Genomic DNA, 14,244 nt, shown 5'->3' with positions numbered 1-14,244 from the left:
TGCATCCGTCAGAGTGATCTGAAGTCCCAAAAATAATCAACCTCTCCCAAATCCATTATTGTAAATTCTTTGTGAATGAATTCTTTCAAACAACCGAATGGTGTAAGGGTGATTGTCAGTAATAAGGATATCATCCACATACACAATTAAAGCTGTGAATTCTTGTCCAACATGTTTAAAGAGTAGGTTGTGATTATGTGCACTTTAAACAAAGCCAAAGATGGACAATTTGGAAGTGATTTCTTTATACTATTGGCCGGGAACCTATTTTAAGCCATAAAGAGACTTGGACAGCTTGCAAACCTAAGGTTTATGATCAAATCTTCAATGAGGAACCATAAAAACCTCTTCTTCGTCCATGCAAGAATGGATTGTTGATGTCAAGTTGAGATATACTTCATCGGTTAGAAGCTACAATTAAAAAAAGGTCCTTACAGTTACCATCTTAGCCATATGAGCAAAGCTTTCACTATAATCCAAGCCAAACTTCTGCAAATATCCTTTGACTACTAGTCGAGCTTTATACTTGTTGAAAGAACCATCAACATTTCTTTTAAATTTGCAGAAACATTTGCAGGTAATAGGTTTCTTTACCAGGTGGTAGAGATGCTAGAGTCCAGGTCTGATTTTTCACCAAGGCATATAACTTTTGTTGCATCGCTTGTCTCTAAATTTCACTATTGTTAGCTTGAGAGTAAGGTTGAGGTTATTTCATAGTGCATTACGTGCATCATGCCACATTGAGACATCAAAATAGGGGGAATGAAAAGGCATAAAGCCAAGGACATAGTCCTGAAGGTTTCATTGGTTCTAGTTGGCCTGAAGGGATTTGAAGATGTATGAGGTAAGGATTGAGGGGATATACTAGAGAGGTTATCTACGAGAAGGTTCTGGAAGAGAGATGGAATTGTGATCTTGGTCAGAGGTTTGAGAAAAGGAGCAGGGTTGGTTGTTTGAGAGGGACTCTGGAGGTGGAGAACTCTATGGCAGGACATGTGATTCAATATTATAAGAATCTGAAAAAATTGTATGAAGAGATGGAGAAGTACATGGATCAGATGGAGATTGAACAAAGTCCTTTCGATGTTCTTGTGACAGCCTTGCGTAAGGAAACATCTCTTCATAAAAGTGAACATTCCTAGAAGGAAACAGGGTAGAGGTTTCAAGGTTATACACTTTCTGAGCTTTTTGGTTGTAGGAATGTCCAAGATAGATGCACTTGTGAGCTCTTGGATAGAGTTTAGATTTGTCTGGGGATAAATTTGTGTCATAACAAAGGCAACCAAATATTTTTATTTCTTGGTAAGATGATTTTTTGGAGAAGAGGAGTTCATAAGGGGATTTCCATTTGAGAAGATGAGTGACCTGTTTATTAAGAATGTTTCATATAAGAGGGCTTCTCCTTAAAAATGTTGTGGTAGGCTAGCTTGGAATAAGAGGACTCGAATTACTTGAAGTAAGTGTCTATGTTTCCTTTCTACTCTCCCATTTTGTTTGGGAGTATAAGGACATGACAGTTGGTGATTAATTCCAAGCCTTCGAAACAACAACTGCCAATTTCTACTCAAGAATTTGGCTCCATTATCATATCTTATGTTTTTAATGGTTTTATTGAACTGATTTTGTATCATGATAAGAAATGACTCAATTATGTAAGATAAGTTGGCTTTGGAAGGTAAGAGATAGGTCTACAAACTCCTTGAGTTCATCAACAATAGTGAGTAAGTCATCAACAATAGTGAGAAAGTAATGGCAATTGCTTAATGTAGGAACTTTATAAGGTCCCCAGATATCTATGTGGACAAGTTGAAAAGAAAATTCAGACTGTGATAGAATGTTATTAAAGGGAAGTCTTTGTTTCTTAGTCTTGTGGCAAACATCACAAGGACTAAGTTTATTTTGAGACTTGAAAGGTAAATGAGATAACACTTCAACACTAGGATGGCCGAGTCTTAAATGCCAAAGCTGGTCTTTGTGAATTTTAGGAACAACGAGGGAATGGTAGGATCCACGGAGGACATAGAGATGCTCTTTCTGCAAGGCTATCCTAGGAACGTCATCAAAACTCTAGCCCTGAAAAAACTCATTTATTAGAGCATAAATTTATGGTTAGCATGGAATCATGTGTAAGGCATCTCACAAAGATAAGGTTAAATTTAAAGTGATGCAGAAAGTAAACATTATGGAGTGTAATGGAAGAGGTGGTGGGAACAGAACCAATACATCTAGGCTATATGATTGTTCCATCAGGTAAGCATATTCAAGTTCTGCTTTGAATGGGTTGAAAGGTTTGAAAGAGGCACTGATTGGCACAAATGTGGCATGATGCACCACTGTCAACAAGCTAGGACCTGCCATCCACAATACAAGAGTTAAGATGTTCAAAGTTACCTACATATTCCATTGTAGCATTGTTAGAGGCAACTGGACTTTCAGGGATTAAGTTTAAAATTTTCTTTAACTAAAGGAGCAGTTATTGAAGGTCTTTTGGGAATAAGTACTTTCTATGGTGGTGCTGCCTTTCTTAGTAGTAGCTGTCATATTCACTTGCATTTTCTTCTTCTCATGCATCTCTTTAAATCATTCAGGTACACCATGAATATTAAAGAATGTGTTCCTCGAATGCCATTTCCTTTTACATACATTCAGGTACACCATGAATCTCTTGTCCAATTGAGTTTCCTCTTATCAAATGATTTTATTCCAATGGTATGAATGTATTGAGAAGTCTTTTGTTTAACTATGTTGAAGGCTTTCATGTCGATAGAATCAAGCATGTTGTTCTACTTCTCAACTTGCAGAATCATGGAGAAACCCTTACTAACCGATGGAAAAGGTTCCACCATCAATATCTGATTCTTGATAGGTTGGTAAATTACATTAAGACCAGTAAAGAATTGTTTCAGATAGTCCCTATCATGTATCTCAATCTAAAGACCGTTAACTATTACATCTACACAAACCACAATTACACTTTGCTCCAGGTTCAATTACCTTAAGTTCATCAACTAATTTCTACAATTTTTAGTAAACAGTTAAGGAATCAATACCTTGTCTTAGGGCAAAAATATCACATTTGAGTTGATAAATGAGGACACCGTTAGATTGGCCAAACTTCTTTTTTTCGCGCATAACCACAAGTCTCTTGCACATGAGACATACAGGATACCTTCTCGTAACTCAATAGAGGGAGCCATGAACAAATTATAGCATCACATGCCCTCAATGCATCAAACTCAACTGACCCTTCAATAGGCTTGGGAAGAGTGCCGTCTACATAGCCCAACTTTGTTTTTTCCATTAGCGATGTTTTGATATTAAAGCTATAGTAGCTCCAGGATCAAATGTGTGGTCCTTAGGAGTGGAAATAGGCCAGACCAGGCCAAGCTTTGGCCAAATAGTCTTGGCCTGTTTTAAAAATATATAGTCTGAGCCTGGCCTAGAAGTCTGAAAAAATATATATTTTTTTTAAAAGCCTAAGTCTAGCCTTTTTAAAAGTTTGGTCTGGCCTACGAGCCTGTTTAAAAGGCTACATAATAATTTTTTATTTTTTTTTGTAAATTTAGTATTATAACAAAAAAAAAATGATACAATTATTTACATTATATATAAAAAATTTAAAATTATGATTCTTCAATGACAAAAATAATAATTTTAGTTTGTCCTATAAAGTACAATATATAATAGTAATAGTTTGCAAATATATATATATATATATTAAAATTTATTATTTAGAATTGCAAATTTGCATACATCAAATGAAAGTTAATAGAGATCACTGCATAATGACATTAAAAAAATATATTTTACATCAATCTATTGTCATTGATTTGATTATTTTCACACCGACAAAGTGTGCCCTATCAACGGATTAGGAAAGCCATTCTCTCCTATGATCTTGTGTTCCCCCATTTTGATTTGGGATTGACCAAAAAATATCCAAAAACCAAATCCATATTTCTAATGGAATTCGTCATTTATATTTGACTTTTTGGATCAATTGCTGAGGAGCAGACGATCTTGGCTTAGAGAAATGCGCCTTTTAGCTTGTTATCGCAAAGAAGACACACAACAGTTAATTAAAAAGCAATATTGAAAAATTCCACAAAATATTTAGAAATTAATAACATAGCTCTTCAGGTTCACACCACGTACAAGAATTACGAATTCGCCCAAAGTTTCAGGAACCACTAAAGTTGTTTACAAAAACTCATCAAATTAGTATTATATCCCAAATTTCTTCCATCTATATAAAAATTACATGAAGCATCAAGAAATTATGTTAAAACAAGAAGAAAAAAAAATATCACTTACCAATGCAATAAAAAACTCAAAACAAAAAAAGCAAAGTTGGAATCCCCCAAAAATACATCCTGAAACAACAATATCTCATTAAAAAAAAATCACATTTTCAAATAATAAATCTATATTAAAATATTTAAAAAATATTATAAATTTAAAACGTACAACAATCAAGGTATTAAAGAGTGTCTTTAAATTTATAAGTTTATCTCCTTAAAAGATTCATTTACCTTCAAATGAGATAAATATTTTTATTATGAAAAAATAATGTAATGAATAATATAAAGAAAAGATACTTAATAATAAATTTAACCTTTTTTTTCAAATTGTATTTATGTTGAAGCCAATCTCCTCCACAATTGAGTGTCTCGATAGATTCTTCATTCAATCTTGAACGATATTCATCTATAATTCTACCTTCAGCACTGAATGTAGACTCTAAAGCTACCGTTAATATTGGAATCGCAAGTATGTCAGCAACCATCTTCGATAAAACTTTATATTTCATATTGTTGTTCCTCCACCACTCCAAGGCACAAAATGAAGACATATTTCCATCAGGAATATAAACATTGTCCTCTCCAGATATGCATCTAATTCAGATTTTGATACAATAATTCCTTCTTTTGCTCTTACAAGGAATTTGGTCAAAACCAGTTACTATTCCAGATTCAGATTGGGTGGTGGCAGAAGAGATGTTTCTAACCATACTGCACTCATTTGAGGATAACTCTTCAACACTTAAGGCTATAATCATTATATAGCGGTTGTAGTGAAGCACACACTTTGTTCACATACTCGGCAGCAACTTCTTCACACTTGTATATCATTGGAATACATATTTCAACACCATGAAATTTAATCCTTGGATCCAATACATTTGCAACGGCCATTAACATATTGCACTCACCCCAATATTTATCAAACTTTTCTTTCATTTGAGTTGTCATTTTCATTATAAAAAAATCATCATCCTTTCCCGCATCATCAATTACTTGTTTCACCTTCCAAACCTTTGGAAGATACAAATTAGCAATAGGATATTTACTTCCAGAGATTACATTGGTAGCTAGGTTGAACACTTCCAAGAGTTTACAAACTTTCTCAACTTTCTCTCAATCTTCATTTGAAGGTGCAAATGTGATGACTCCAATTATGAGCATATTCTTAGTTTGACGAAAATGTGTATTACTTGAATTTCTATATAAAACCAATCATAATAACTTGTAAATGGCATACATTATTGATCTATATCGCTTGGCATGATCCAGATTTCGTTGTTGAGATTATTAACGATTTTTGCCCTTTTTAAGCAGTAGTCTGGTGCCGGAAAAGCTAAGGCATGCGCCACAAGCGGCAGCCATCTCCGCTCGCAAGCGCCCAAGATACTTCTTGGAAAAGACTAAGGCATGAGAGGCAAGCGGTAGCTTTCACCGCCCGCAAGTGAAAGCCTCTCCCGCTTGCAAGCGACAGTCCAGACACCCACTGCTGCGGATTATTACTAGATTCCAACTACAGCCATTTCATTTCCAGCCAGCACAAGCGAGCCTAGCTGAGCTAATGCCCTCTAGCCCTCCGGCAAACGAGGAAGAACTGAGCCCTTGAATTCAATGCGATCAAAGCAAGCGCCCTGGGAGTTACGGCCAGCAACTGTTTCAACAGAATAACTACCAGTAACCGCCTAACTGCCCAGCGGTTGGAACCGCTAGCAACTTATTGCAACCATCCTATTTAACCTGCTATAAATAGGGTCAGATATCTTTATGTAAAAGGGATCGATACTTCGATTTAGATTCTCTTAGCAATTACTTTCTGCATTCCATTCGTCTTTCTGTCTCCGAGAGCTCCAACCCTGTAAGAGAGTTCTCCACAGGAATGGCCAAGGGAGTAGGGGTTCTAGTCTTTGCAGCTTTCTTATATTAGATTACTGCATTTCGTTTACAACTTTGTAGTTCTAGTCTTTCCATGCTTTCGTAGTAAATAATGAAATATCATTCAGTTCTTCATCTTCATTTCTTCCACACTTTTTACATATTTATATAAAGTTTGAATTTAAAGAATTTCACTTCACTGGTCTAGAGCATGAGAAGAATTGATTATCTAAGCCTTGTTATGTGCCAGAAGCGGTCTCAAGGTAGTTCAATGTAGTTAAGTACGCGGGAGCCTTGTCGACCTGCTTAACTACTATTCTGAATTCAATTTTGATTAAAAAAAGGTAACAGAAGGGTAAAGCCACTAATGAGGCTGAAGTTGGGATAATTAACGGGACATAGGCGGTGGTCTATTAGGTCGCAGAGATTCCTAGTGACAGTAGGGTTTCTTTCTTATAATATTATGAATTTTGGGTGTCATTGAAGTCTTGTTGTAATTACCTTAAGGTCAAGATTCCAGTGTTGTGAGTTTTTTATATTTCAGTTTATATCATTACACCATCCTTTTCTAACCGTTTTCGTACTATACATATATTTCCGATAACACATTTACATCGCTCGCTCATTTCATCCAGGGAAATCTATTCATTTAGTAACGCACAAGTCAGACACAACACCTCTCCTTCACTCTCTGTCGCTCATCTATATACATATAAACATATATATAATGTGCTGATCGCTCATGTCCCGTTCACTCGATAACCGCTATTCATCCATGTCCCGCTCATCTGGTCCCCACTTCCGCTCATCTTCTGATAATCTAGCTACCGCTGGCACTTCATATTCCGCCCTTGCTTCGCTCGCCCCCGCTCATCTCTTTTTTTTTACCGTTTTATTTACTGTTTTCAATAGATTAGAATTTTGGATCCGCTGCAAGCGGATCCCTTCCTGCATTTTCGTCGCTTTCTCAAGATTTTCATCTGTGAAATTCATTACTTAAAATCCTTGTGTTCAACCTGGAAACTCACCAGTAAAAAGAGTAAAAATAATTGTGATAACTACTCAGGGTCTACAACCACAAAATTACTATATCTTATCGCTTTTATATAAACTTCCACTCACTGATTTTCGAATATAAATTCCCTGTGGATTTGTGATAAACATAGCAAACTCTCACATTTTTTAGTTATCAAAATATATAATGAGGTTCTCTTTCTTGGTATTCTGAGAAGACAATCTTGAATTTTAAAGCAGCAACTAACATGTGATATGTAAAATTCCACCTTGTGGGATAATAAATTATCAACTTGATGTTTTTGTTCAACTACTTCACCAAAAGTCTTCAATCTTGAATCATTGAAGTTTACATACTTCACACTTTCACGAACATTGTGAATGACATCTTTGATTTGACTAAGCCCATCTTGCACTAAAAGATTCAATATGTGTGCGCAACACCTAACATGAAATAGAGCTCCATCGAGGACAAGCTTAGTGCTGCGTGATATGTAATCTTTTAGATACCTCAAGCACGAGTCGTTATATGAAGCATTGTCAACTGATGCTGAGAAGACTTTATCTTCGATCCCCCAAACATTCAAACATTTGAAAATAGCATTGGCTACATCAATTTCTCGCCTTGGAGCAGACACCTACATTGGTAGCTAGGTTGAACACTTCCAAAAGTTTACAAACTTTCTCAACTTTCTCTCAATTTTCATTTGAAGGTGCAAATGTACAATGAGATTCTCTTTCTTGGTATTCTGATAAGACAATCTTGAATTTTAAAGCAACAACTAACATGTGATATGTAAAATTTCACCTTGTGGGATAATAAATTATCAACTTGATGCTTTTGTTCAACTACTTCACCAAAAGTCTTTAATCTTGAATCATTGAAGTTTACATACTTCACACTTTCACGAACATTGTGAATGACATCTTTGATTTGACTAAGCCCATCTTGCACTAAAAGATTCAATATATGTGCGCAATACATAACATGAAAAGAGAGCTCCATCGAGAACAAGCTTAGTGCGGCGTGATATGTAATCTTTTAGATACCTTAAGCACGAGTCGTTATATGAAGCATTGTCAACTGCTACTGAGAAACTTTATCTTCGATCCCCCAAACATTCAAACATTTAAAAATAGCATTGGCTACATCAATTCCTCGCCTTGGAGCAGACACCTTGACAAAGCTTAAAATCCTTTCCTGAAGTTTCCACCCAAAATCTATGAAGTGATCAATGATTACCATGTATTCAATTACTTGATGACTGGATTTCCACATATCTGTTGTCAAACTAATCTTACTCACACTCTAATAATTCTTTCGCTTTTTTGTTCTGCTTCATATATTGCTATGCAATCACTTCGTATCTTCTTACGGAAAACTTTCTGACATTCAGGGTTTGTATACTGAAATGGCCATATAAAAGCATCGTCTTCTACAATGCTAAAAGGATACTCATGCACCATAATAGACGTGGCAATGGCTTCCCTCATCTTTTCATTAGAAAATCTAAACCCGGGACTTACAAATGGATTAGTTGTATCTGATGGCTTAAAAGGAATGATAACTTGTTTCTTTTGTAAAGTCATATGTACTGACCTTTGCAAACACCCTTCTGAATGTTCCTTTAGATGGCTTGTGCTCACACCTCTTCCTTTGGTAGCAAATGCATTTTACAGTACTTGCAAATAGCTTTCTTTCCACCTCCAACAACTTCAATTTCATCAAAATTATTCTATACAATTGAAGTTTTTTTCCTTTTTCTCTTATTGGAACCTTCGTTGATTTGAATTTCTTTTATTTCATTTTTGTTATCATCCGCCTGTTGGCTTGAAATTAGAATCCATATCATTCACAGATGAAAGACCAAAAATATTTGTTTCATCATTCGAAGCCATTCTGTTTCAAAAAAAATAAAAAACATTTTATTAATGAAATACATTAGAAACAAAAATATCGTAATTTCAGTATTTTATTTACACTAACGGTTCATTATTTTTCTAAAAAAATAGAAAATTTATTCACAAGCCATTTAAATAAAATATAACAAAATAAATAAAAATAACAAAAATAACGTTATAAAAAAACCAAAACAATAACGTTAAAAAGAAAAAAGAAATAACATATAAAGAAAAACAAAAATTATAAAATAAATAAAATATAACAAAAAATAACAAATAAAATCAAAAAAATATAAAATAAATAAAATATAACAAAAAAATATTTCAGAATCATATCCAAATAAGAACAACGAAAAGAACAAATTAAATTTTTTTACCTTACTAATTTTTCCAAATTCTACCACCAGTAGTCATAAAGAAGAAAAAACGATGAAGATGAAAAAAAAAAAAAAAACCTTTTTGACTTTTATTATAGAGCTTTGAAAGAGATAAGATAGGACGACAAAGGCTGGGTAAGAAATACATCCTATCTTCGACTCTGCCTTCTAAGAGAAGGATGGGGACGTAGTTATGCGATAAAAAGAACTGACGGTATCTGGGGAATAAGCATCGGCTAACTCTGTGCCAGCAGCCGCGGTAAGACAGAGGATGCAAGCGTTATCCGGAATGGCTTCACGAAAAAAGATAGGCAAAACCGCCCTGACGCCATGAAAGGCGGGGAAGATCAAAGCCATTGTTGATTGGGAGACCCCAAAAAAAGGAAAAAGATGCTGCGAGCGGTTGTGGAAGCATCGGAAAGGAAATATGTGAAAATACAACGCAGTGGAAAATTGAGAATATTTGAATTAGATAAATAAAACAAAGAAATTGTGGGAGAAAGGAATACGTGTGTAGCAGCTGTTCATATTTTGAAATTTTAAATTAAGATAAAAATTGTTTTTATTTTTATTTTTTATAATAAATTTATAATTAAATTTTTTGTAAAATATTATTATATTTTTATAAATCATTATTTAATATAAAACTATTCTTAATTAATAATAATGAGAAAATATTTTTTTATAATAATAATAATATTATTATTAAACAGGCCGGCCTGTTTGATAAAAGGTTTTTTTTAAGCTTAAGTCTATTCTATTTAAATAAAAAAACTTTAATATATTTCATTTTCTCTATTTTTCTCAGTTTTTGGCAATATTTTTTCGATGAGTTTTCGGTTAATATTCCAATAACGTTTCCGACGCGAAAGATTATTTCCTCACCTCATTTCTTCTATATTTCTCTTGTTTTTCTAGAGATATTTTTCCGGTGAGTTTCTGGTCAATCTTTTAGCCCTTAGCTACCCAATTCGGTTTTTTCCAACTCATTTTTAGTTCATTGGAATTCCAAAATATTGGGATTATACATAATCCAAAGATGATACAACATTTTAAAGTATAATTTACTTATAATATTTTATTTTGGTATTGTTTGATATTTTGTATAAATAATTTAATATAACTTTTTTTTTATATTATAAATACTTTTCTGTTATTTATTTTCTAGATAATTCTATATTAATTTTTATTTAATAATAACATTAAAATAAAATTAATTTATTTTTATTTATAATATATGTACTATATTATTCATATTTTTATATTTAAATTTAATATTTTGATTTATTTGAAATAATAATATAAATATTGATGATTTAATGAAATTTTTAGAATTTTATTCAAAAATATTTGTGTATATATAAGTTTTCAATAAATTTATCCTATTTTATTTTTTTATTTTTGATATTTTTATTAAAATAAATTTATATTAAAAATCCATAATTAATATACCATAATTAACATTTTTAACAAAACTATAACTAAAGCAATCAATAAATAATTTTTATATATAAAAGTTGATAAAATTATTAAGAACATGATACTATAATGATAAAAATTTGTTTATATTCAGTTAAAATTAAATAATTAATTTAAATTTAAATTAAAAAAATAAATTCGCTATTTTACATATATATTAATTACATAACTAATTATATAAATTCTAATTTTTAACTTTATAAGATAAAATTATAGATGTATTTCTTTAGTAAAAATTTAATAGAAGTATACAGAAAAATTATAAAAATATTTGATAAAAAAATATATATATATATATATATATATAAAAAGAACGTGCAGCACACGGATTTCCAACTAATTTAAAATATATATATATATATATATATTTATATATTAGGAGTTGAAAAACAGAATTAAAACACAATACCACCATGGTGAAGCCCAATAATAAATTAACAATGCAGATAAACTGATAGATATATTGGCCCAAATAAACCCCAATTCTAACCCTCCTCTGAAACCCTATAAATAGGGCTTCCTGAAGGGGAAGTACAACCTTCTTACCTGCCGCTTCTGGCTTTTGCAATGCGATTTGATTTTGTAGTGTGTTCTTGTTTTGTTTAATTTCATAAAGCCATGTGATTTGATTTTGTAGTGTGTTCTTGTTTTGTTTATTTCCATAATGTTTTGGTTCCTGTGGCGGTGATGAAACCCTAAAGGCTTGTTTCTCAAAACATTCGCAGTGGCCGCCTAAGAGCTTTCGCCTTCGCCGGGCTTGAGAGCTTCTGCTGTCTCTATACTTCCTTGGATGTCTGAGCCACTTTGCATCTGATTTCTCTTTTCTGTGCTCGATATTGCAATTCGTTGATTTCTTACCGGTGGATTAGCGGATCTATCGTTGGGCGATATTAGTTAATCTCGTGCATATGTTATGGTGGTGGTTGTTTTACGTGTGTGTTTCTGCCTTTAGCTACGAATCGTTCCGCTTCCTTTCGGGATTTTCGTAGACAAGGTAGATTGATTTTCCCAATTTTGAAAATTTCTGTCTTTGGTTTTATGTGCATGAGTGATGATAATTAGGGATGATGAAATAAATCAGACGGATTCCCATTGATTTTATCCGTGATGACAATCACCAGCTACTTCTGACCTTATCATCTTTGAGAGTTTCTGTTTAATTACTAGTGTTGTTTTGATGATTTCATAAACTAATTTGTTAAATTTGGTGAATTGTATTGTGCCAATGACTGGTTATCTTTTTTGGGCCGATGATTTGTACAATATTTGCTACTCTTGATAGAAATTGAAATATATTTCTATATGATGATATTTTTCCACCAAGATCTATGAGGCCCCTGTTACAAATTGTAGCTTTTGTTCATGTTTTTATAATCTGAAGAACACCTTGGTGATTTTTTGCTGTTTTGGCGCTTCTTGCTTTATCCGTACAGTGTCTGTCTGTAATTCGTATACATACATTCTGGATGACATTTTATTCGAGGTTTTTCTGGCTAATTCTCTAGAATAGAACGAGCAGGATCTGGTTTCTTTATTACATTATAATATTCTTATTCGATAGTATCCTATTACAAATCCTTACAATGTCCTGCCTTCGATTTTAGTTAGCTTTGTTTGTATTGTTTTAATGATTGGTTTTGTTATGGTTTGTTGAAAGAATAAATTGAGACTGGATCTGTTATGGTTTAGTTGGCTTTTATTTATTTTTGTTGCATTTGATTGTGGTGGTTGTTAGAAACTATGTAATATTGGAAATTGAGATGCTTCAATTCGAAATCAGATAACAGATCTGTTTAAGAAGATTCGAGTTTTGCATTGCACGTAATTTTCTTGAAGCAAATTCAGCTCGCCACCGATTGCTTTCCAGGATAAAATGAATCGATCAGGGATTTACAATCATACAACGAACCGAACCAAGAAACGAGAGAAGATTTTTGGAGGAGAAATTAAAAGGAAGAAAAATATAGAGTCGAGAGCGTTGAGATTTTCGTTGGTTGTATTCTTTAATTTAAGAGGAAGAAAGATTAAATAACATTGCCACTAAAATCATAACCACCTCCGCATGTTCCAATATTTGTTGTAAGGTTTATTTTATTTTTTCAATTATTAATTTGAAATACTAAAAATTAATTAATCAGATAAAATAAAATTTAAAATAATTTGAACTTTTCTTATTGGGCTCGGGCCATGAGCCCTTATAGCCCCAAGGCCCAAGGCCTAATCTTGACTTTATATATATATACTCAATTTCAAGCCTAAGCCCAATTTATTATCTCATCTAATTCATTCTCAATTGAACAATAATTAAGAATAAATTCTTATAAGGAGGTGGTGGTTTGTTTGTTATTTCCATGTGGGACAATGCTCATTTTTATTTATTTATTTATTTCTTTCTTTACTAACAATTCTCCTCATGAAAGAGGAAAGAATGTTTAGTTAATGAAAAAAAAACGAATTCTGCGTAGGATAATAGGTTTCTCTTTGAACTTTCCTTGAGCAGCAAGTAGGTTTACCAATTATCCAGTGGACACGTTATCTTTGAACTGTTCAATTTCTTAGTAAATGAACTACATACCGACATAATCCACATTCCTAGTTCGGTTCTCATTATTTGGTCCATTTTGGCCAATAGAACCCATCCTGGTTCTGCAAGAGTTTCTAAAAGACTGAGCCTAGGCAGTTCTCTTTTAAAGCAGTCTCACTTCTCTTTTACATAGGTGATTTTTCTAAGTATCAAAGTAATACAATGCTCACTTAGTAATCATTAAAGCACTTATTTGCTATCCTCTCTACTTTGTCACTGTTCGTTGACAGGAATAGGTTGAGGCTATTAGCCCCCACAGTGACGCACATAAGTTTTATAGGCAGGTTGTCCCATTGAACCTAGTTCTTAGAATCTCCAATCTTTTTAGGTTGAGTTTTCCTTTATAAGACTTATATTTCGGCAGGCCTAACCCCAATTTCTCTAGTCAATTTGTACACTGCATCACGATTTAACCCTTTGGTTAATGGATCCGCTAGGTTATCTTTTGACGCAACATGGTCTTTCGTAATAACCTTAGTTGTGATCAGTTGTCTTATGAAATTGTGTTGACGGCGAATATGTCGACTCTTTCCATTGTACATTGTACTCTCTGCTCTGCCAATAGCAGATTTACTATCGCAGTAAAGAGTTATGGCAGAGACAGGCTTGTCCTATTTTGGAATGTCCTCAAGGAAGTGGTGAATTCATTCTGTCTCTTCTCCAGCTTTGTCCAAAGCAATGAACTCAGATTCCATTGTGAATTTGACAATAATTG

General features: G+C 33.2%; 3 non-coding genes across 3 annotated transcripts; all 3 read left to right on the top strand.

Moving 5' to 3' along the window:
• The first annotated feature begins 11,624 nt into the window (after positions 1–11,624).
• Positions 11,625–11,747, top strand: LOC127248975 (small nucleolar RNA SNORD14). The gene has a single exon (XR_007838221.1). It is a non-coding gene; the product is annotated as a small nucleolar RNA SNORD14 (small nucleolar RNA).
• A 256-nt stretch (positions 11,748–12,003) lies between these two features.
• Positions 12,004–12,081, top strand: LOC127248969 (small nucleolar RNA R12). The gene has a single exon (XR_007838215.1). It is a non-coding gene; the product is annotated as a small nucleolar RNA R12 (small nucleolar RNA).
• Positions 12,082–12,190: 109 nt separating this feature from the next.
• Positions 12,191–12,281, top strand: LOC127248963 (small nucleolar RNA SNORD24). The gene has a single exon (XR_007838209.1). It is a non-coding gene; the product is annotated as a small nucleolar RNA SNORD24 (small nucleolar RNA).
• Positions 12,282–14,244: the final 1,963 nt, after the last annotated feature.

This window comes from Andrographis paniculata, unplaced genomic scaffold, assembly GCF_009805555.1.
Source record: "Andrographis paniculata isolate CXL003 unplaced genomic scaffold, ASM980555v1 Contig34END, whole genome shotgun sequence".
NCBI classification, from domain to species: Eukaryota; Viridiplantae; Streptophyta; class Magnoliopsida; order Lamiales; family Acanthaceae; genus Andrographis; species Andrographis paniculata.
Note: the sequence above shows the minus strand (reverse complement) of the source record. Positions and strands in the feature narration are given on the sequence as shown.